Source organism: Budorcas taxicolor, chromosome 6, assembly GCF_023091745.1.
Source record: "Budorcas taxicolor isolate Tak-1 chromosome 6, Takin1.1, whole genome shotgun sequence".
Taxonomy (NCBI): domain Eukaryota; kingdom Metazoa; phylum Chordata; class Mammalia; order Artiodactyla; family Bovidae; genus Budorcas; species Budorcas taxicolor.
The window spans coordinates 1,832,791-1,840,048 of NC_068915.1; the positions used below are offsets into that span (position 1 = coordinate 1,832,791).

The following is a 7,258-nucleotide window of genomic DNA, read 5'->3' on the forward strand; positions in this document are numbered from 1 at the left end:
AAGTTTTATCAGCACAACCAGAGATGATTTTCTTACAAAGTCAATGGACTAGTCAAAATTATAGAAGGTTTATATACAATGCAGTTAATCAAATGTATCAATCTATACTTGGAGATATTTTTAGTGATGGACTTGACTGAATGTTTCAAGAAAGTTCTAGAAATTAGTAATCAGACTTTTCTTTGTATCATGGAATCAGGTTAGTTCATCCACATCTGCAGAAAGCCAAAAAGCACCCCTCTGATTAGGTCCATAGCTCTCCAAAGTTCTCCAGAGCTCTTCTTTCATTGAGGGCAGAGGCTGATCAGTTTAGCTTCTTTAAATCTCATTTGCATACTTTTCTAAGTGACCACTCACTTTTCTATTCATTCATTATTTTTCCTTTTTTTTTTTTTTTTTGGTAAGAATAAAGGTGGGCTTTATTTTTATTATAAAAGAAAAAAAGAAAAACTCCTCAGGAATCTTAACAAAGAAGGGAACATTTCACATTTAGAGAACAGATACAAAATTATACAAAAAAGATACAAAATTATAACTGTTTAGACTCCAGACTTGTCCCATCTCCTCCAGAGCAGAGATGGGGAGGAGACAGCTGAAGCAAACAAGCAATTCTGTAAAACAAAGACTTAGAAACCCTACAAATAGGATTAAAATCTAACTTCTGTTTTGCATATATATATATATATATATATATATATATATATATATATATATCTCAAAAGGCCTGCTTTAGTGACATGATAGTCCCACTGGAAAATAACCCCAATACCCCCTTGTCAGTAACATACTCAAGTTGACCAACCAACTCATATTTCCAAACCCTGTGTGTACAAGTACATGTGTGTCTTTTAAACCTGGGGTTCAGTGGATGGCTACTGCTATCTTGGGTTTCCACCTATTAATTAACCAATGTCAGCTTCCCCAGAAGGGAAAGCAGGGCAGAGAGAAACCCTGAAGTGGTAGTGAGATAATAACAACCCCAAACAGCCAACTTTTCCAGCATAGCCTTCCCCATCCCCAACCAAACTCAAAAGGAGATCCTTAATTTCTAAGCAGACTACTTGTCTCAAATTTGGGTTCCCTGTAACCAGAATGGCTTTTTCTCCCTAAAGAGAAAACAGACATTTATCTGCACACCCATGTATATAATTTCTTTTTATATTTAAGTATAAAAATACTACTCTGCTTTGTGTTATAAATGGAGGATCCCACAATGAGAATCTTTTCTTTTAAAGTGGGGCTATCCATCCATTTATGCTGATTCTGTGAGGGCATTGAGTCCCAGGGAAGGGAAGCTCACACCAGCAGATCTAGGGTGTTTTCCTACCTGAGTTCTCACCCTTTCTTCTCTCCTAATTCTCACTTTTAATATAAAATTGGTTACAAACTCATAAATAATGGAACTTCCCACCAAGAAGGGAAATCCTAACCTAACCACAGAATCCAGTACCCTTCCCCCCACTCCCCATTCAACAACCACTCAGAAAAGTCCTCTGCATCCCTTCACAATGACTGGGCTCTCTGTCCGGAGAGCTATGCCTATTGGACAAACACACCTGATTAAATGGAAGCAGTGGTTATGTCCCCCCACCCCCAACTAATGTACTAGAAATCTTCAATGATAGGAAAAAGAAAAGGGTGGGGGTAGGTAGGTGGTTGTGAAGTGATTAAGAACTTGACCCCCTCAATCCTGACCATAGGAAACAAGAGATATTAACTGGGTGTAAGCAGATATTAACTGCTTTTGAGTTATAGCTATGAAGACACTGAGAGGGGCAAGAATGGGAGCAAGATGTAGCATTTGGAGTTTTGAGGCTGCAAGTCTACTCCACATGGTACTAGTACTGGAAGGGCTCATGGACAGTTCATTCAGAAGACCACACACGGTGCAAGATGAAGCAGGCTGCCCAGAGACGATCTCCCACATCGACTCCTGCACAGGGCCCTATCTGGAATCCCCACTGCACAGGTATGGCCTTGGCAACCATGCCCCTGATCTTGATGCCAGCGTACAAGCAGGCCTGGCAATGGGCCTCCACAATGACCCTGCCAAAGGCCTTGCCCTCTCCCACACTGCAGTAGTATGGACCTTGGGGCCCAGGAAAGCCATTGGAAGGCCAACCAAAGAGGTGCCTTCTGTGCCCCTGAGGGTATATTCCTGCTTCATTCCAAACCAGGGGTGCTGGTTGCTCACCATGTCCATTATCCATTTACAGGGGTGCCATAAATTGGTCTCTGCAGGCTTTGGGTTGTACTTGAAGACTTAACAGAACACCAGCTTGTTGGGGTCCTTGAAGAAAGGGTCCCAAAACATGGCAGCAGGGACAAGATACATGTCACTGTTGGAGCCTCCAGACCGAAAAGTTCTAGACCATCCAAATTTCACTCGGGCAACTCTTCTATGCACTTGGGCTCAGAATCCAAGGTTCAGGTCTTACAGCACAGTCCTTCTGCAGTACCATCGATCCAGATGTACATAGCTCGGACTTTCTCACCCTGAGGTAGGGCCATGTGCACCTGCCTGATGGCTTTGTCCAAGCGGGAGCTAGCCGAGGTGGCCGTGGTGGAAGGTGTTCTGGGTGCCGTGCAAGTAGTGGGCTGGGCAGGCCACGAGAGCGCGGTGAGGAGAAGAGATGGGCAGGCTGGGGTGCTGCTGAGAGAGCCTGCTCTTCTCCCATTCTCGGCTCTCCACTCTTTTCCTCCTTTTTAACATATGTTAGTATCCCTTATTTGGAGAAGGAGATGGCAACCCACTCCAGTGTTCTTGCCTGGAGAATCCCAGGGACAGAGAAGCCTGGTGGTCTATAGGGTCTATGGGGTCTACGGCGGTCTATGGGGTCGCACAGTCAGACACAACTGAAGTGACAGCAGCAGCAGCAGCAACATCACTTATTATGCTGCAATTAACTCACATTAGGGATCTCAGCCTATAAGACATCTGTCTTACAAGCGGAATCAAATTCTGAGACCTTAAGGGTAATTGAATTTCATACTCTATGACAGGAAAATCTAAGGATAGTGCAAATTCCAGTGTTTAGTTAATCTGTCACACATACACCTTAGAACACTCATTTATAATCAAATGTCCCTAAGATCCGTTGTATTTCAAATGTAGAGATGAATCATAGCCCAATGTCACTGCCAGCTGCATCGCATGTTGCCCAGCCCTCATTAGCACACTCCCTTACCCCTCTGATAGAGCTGTGTCAGAGAAGAGGCTGGAACTCCTGGCGTCTAACCTTTCCTCACTCTCAAACTGACCACGTGTGGCAACCATGCTTGAGAAAGGGTTTCAGGGAGAGAAAATAAAAATCCGCCCCCCCAAGAAAAACAAATACACTTTTGCTTACATGTGCATTTTCCTTCACTTCTTTCACAATATTATGATATTTCTATATTTTGATTTTTCCATCCTTCTTCCTGTGATATCCTTTTTAGGATATTCTATTTGTCTTTCCAACAATAGCCCAGGTAACTGCTGATCTCTTATGTGGCAATACCTTCATGAACTTCAGCAAATTAAGAAATAAAAAAGTATGGATTTTGGAATATTCTTCATTTTGAAATAGTAGCTATATTATAGATTTATTATTTCTATCTTTAGTAGAAAATTGTAAAATTTAAATAGCCCATTCAGTCTCAGGGACAGAGCCTAATTTGATATTGCTGCTGCTGCTGCTGCTAAGTTGCTTCAGTCATGTCTGACTCTGTGCAACCCCATAGATGGCAGCCCACCAGGCTCCCCCATCCCTGGGACTCTCCAGGCAAGAACACTGGAGTAGGTTGCCATTTCCTTCTCCAATGCATGAAAGTGAAAAGTGAAAGTGAAGTCGCTCAGTCATGTCCGACTCTTCGTGATCCCATGGACTGCAGCCTTCCAGGCTCCTCCGTCCATGGGATTTTCCAGGCAAGAGTATTAGAGTAGGTTGCCATTGCCTTCTCCGAATTTGATATTAGCCAATCTAATTTCAAAGTTCTGTGTGTTTCTTTCCAATTAAGGTACCATACCACAAACTTTTCACATTGCTTAACCAAACTTTGTGGATCAAGGGGTTTCAGAATTAGAAATCCCCTTAAAATTTATTCTGGTTAATTCCACAGCTGAATCTCACAGAGAATGAATAGCTTGATTATGTCATAGGAGTAGTTAGTGGTAAGTGAAAGTGAGTGTTAGTTGCTCAGTCGTGTCTGACTCTTTGTAATCCCATGGACTATAGCCTGCCAGGTTCCTTTGTCCATGAAATTCTCCAGGCAAGTTATTCGAATGGGTAGCCATTTCCTCCTCCAAGGGATCTTCCTGACCTGTGGATTGAACCCATGTCTCCTGCATTGCAGGCAGATTGTTTCCTCCCTGAGCCACCAGGGAGTGGTAAAGTTGGGAAAAAATTATGGGCCTTCTGACTGTCAGGCTCTTTGTTCTTTCTAATATTGCTGAATTTAGTAATATATATATTTTTTCTTTCAAGGCACAACATTACAATCCCTAGAATTAAAATAGTTCATATAATCTTCAAAATTGCTAACCTCTGAATGACAGAGTTTACATTTCTTATTGTGAGAGTTAGCTGTCCGTGACTCATAGGTTAGATAGAATATTAAATGCATCTAGTTTGTAGAAGATAACCAGAATTAATTTAATTAAAATTTAGAAAATAAGGTAAAAATGAATAATAATGCTGGAAATTGTTTGGTAGAGAGGATACTAAACTGAGATTCAATTTATCTGAAATGTAGTCCTAGCTTCACTAAAACCTTTTAACCTTAAGAAGCTCACTTAACATCTCAAGTTTGTCCCCTAGAGAAAAATGTCATGTTTACTGGTAAATGTACAGAAAGTAACTTTGCTAGATCTCATTTTAAAAATAAGAGTCTTTTATTTATTTATTTTTCTGATACTCCTTTAACACACATGCTGGAGAAGGAAATAGCAACCCACTCTAGCACTGTTGACTGGAAAAAATGGACAGAGGAGCCTGGTGGGCTACAGTTCATAGGGTAGCAAAGAGTGGAACACAACTGAGTAACTGAGCACACCTTTAACATCATCATGAGGTCAGGCTTCCAGTTTGGCTCAGGCAGAATGGCACTCACCTTCAGTGGACATCTCTTGTTTCCACTGTATACCATCCATTCTGCCTTCTGGAGACAGTGCTCAGAGAACCAGTCTTGCCCATCTCATGACAGCCTTGATGGGTTTAAAAAAACTGATACATTGTAATACCCTTTCATAGCCCCTGAGCACAGAAAATGGCTCAGGACTGGAAACTTAACTCCATCAGAACCAAAGCACATATAAAGCCTTTAGTAAACTGCTGAAAGTTATTACCAACCTAGATAGCATATTAAAAAGTGGAGACATTACTTTGCCAACAAAGGTCCATATAGTCAAGGCTATGGTTTTTCCAGTGGTCATGTATTGATGTGAAAGTTGGACTATAAAAAAAGTTGAGCTCAGAAGAATTGATGCTTTTGAACTGTGGTGTTGGAGAAGACTCTTGAGAGTCCCTTGGACTGCAAGGAGATCTAACCAGTCTATTCTAAAGGAGATCAGTCCTGGGTGTTCATTGGAAGGACTGATACTGAAGCTGAAACTCCAATACTTTGGCCACCTCATGCGAAGAGTTGACTCATTGTAAAAGACTCTGATGCTGGGAGGGATTGGGGGCAGGAGGAGAAGGGGACGACAGAGGATGAGATGGCTGGAAGGCATCACCAACTCGATGGACATGAGTTTGAATGAACTCTGGGAGTTGGTGATAGATAGGGAGGCCTGGCATGCTGTGGTTCATGGGGTTGCAAAGAGTCGGACATGACTGAGCGACTGAACTGAACTGAAGAGAAGCCTTTCTGTTCCTGAAAACCTCTGGAATAGACTAGCTCTCTTCTTCTGGATGGTTTATATGAGGACATGAGGTCTGCAACTGGATATTGTAAGGAAAAAGGTTGGTGCTTGTAGAGGACGAGGAAGTCCTATGGGTGCTGAAGCTGATTATAAATAGGTAGGACAGAAGGAAAGAAAGAAAACATAGATTCTGCATGATGTTTGTTGAGCCGCTGGGTCAATCCTTCCTTGAAGCCAACACTTCTTCAAAACAAAATGACTTTCCAATGAAGTGATTCAATATATGTTCTTAATTATTTAAGCCATTTTCTTGTTTAGTTGTTATGTCAATTACAACATGACAGGGTCCTAACTGATTCTTTTGCAAAGTGTAATTTCAGTTGTTTCCTGTGTTGTTACCTGTGCAGTAGCTAATTCCTGAGTGCGGAAAGAACTGCGCTCCAGGTAAAGCTGTCACAAACATTAATTTATGAATAACCTGTCCACATAAGTTTTCCCAAGTGGTGCAGTGGTAAAGAATCCCCTTGCCAAGGAGACACAGGGGGTGCTGGTTCTATCCCTGGGTCTGGAAGATCCCCTAGAGAAGGAAATGGCAACCCACTCCAATAATCTTGCCTGGAAAAATCCCATGGACAGAGGAGCCTGGCGGGCTACAGTCTGTGGGGTGGCAAAGAGTCAGATACGACTGAGCAACTAAACACGTGAACACATTTACCCAGAATGATCTGTATTAGCCAAGGGGAGTGCATTTTGAGCAGGTGTGAGCTTGACACTACAGGGACAATGCGAAGGGGTGGAAAGGCTAATTCTCTTTCTATTTTTCCACTTTCCAAGGCTCTCTTGAGTCTAAATTGAATACTAGAGTCCCATGTGCTTAGACTTAATTCCTCTGAGTATACTAATAGTATTGAAATAATTTTCTATAATGAAAACCAGGAAATTTCTAGATTATTATTTGCTTTCAATTAAAATTATCATAATTCACACTAATTTTTCTTGTTTAAAACAGATGTTGTGGATAATTGCATTAATAAATAAGACTGAATAACACATTTTATTGACTATTAAATGAAAATAGTAATTGTTGGCACACCCTGGTCAGTAAATTGTGGGCTCAGTTAGGCAGACAGATGATTAAAATTCCTGCCTGGCATAGATTTTATAAATTGTTATGAATGTGCAGCTGATTTAGTGGCTCTGTAATCATTGTGTTAGAAAGGTTGTTGAGCAAAATTATTGATGTGGAAGTGTGTAGGAACATGGGAGGAGGAGCAGATGTACCTACCCATGTTTTATTAATTAGGATATTTAAAACCTGTGGATTAGCCAATATTTAACTTGATTCTTTGTAGCACAAAAGAAGCACTGAGAATGCCAACACGGATTTAGAATCCCTCAGTGTGAGGTACTGCTGAA

At 41.5% G+C, this 7,258-nt stretch overlaps 1 pseudogene; it reads right to left on the reverse strand.

The window, feature by feature from the left end:
* Nucleotides 1-1,865: 1,865 nt before the first annotated feature.
* On the reverse strand, nt 1,866-5,131 carry LOC128049990 (glutamine synthetase-like; annotated as a pseudogene).
* Nucleotides 5,132-7,258: the final 2,127 nt, after the last annotated feature.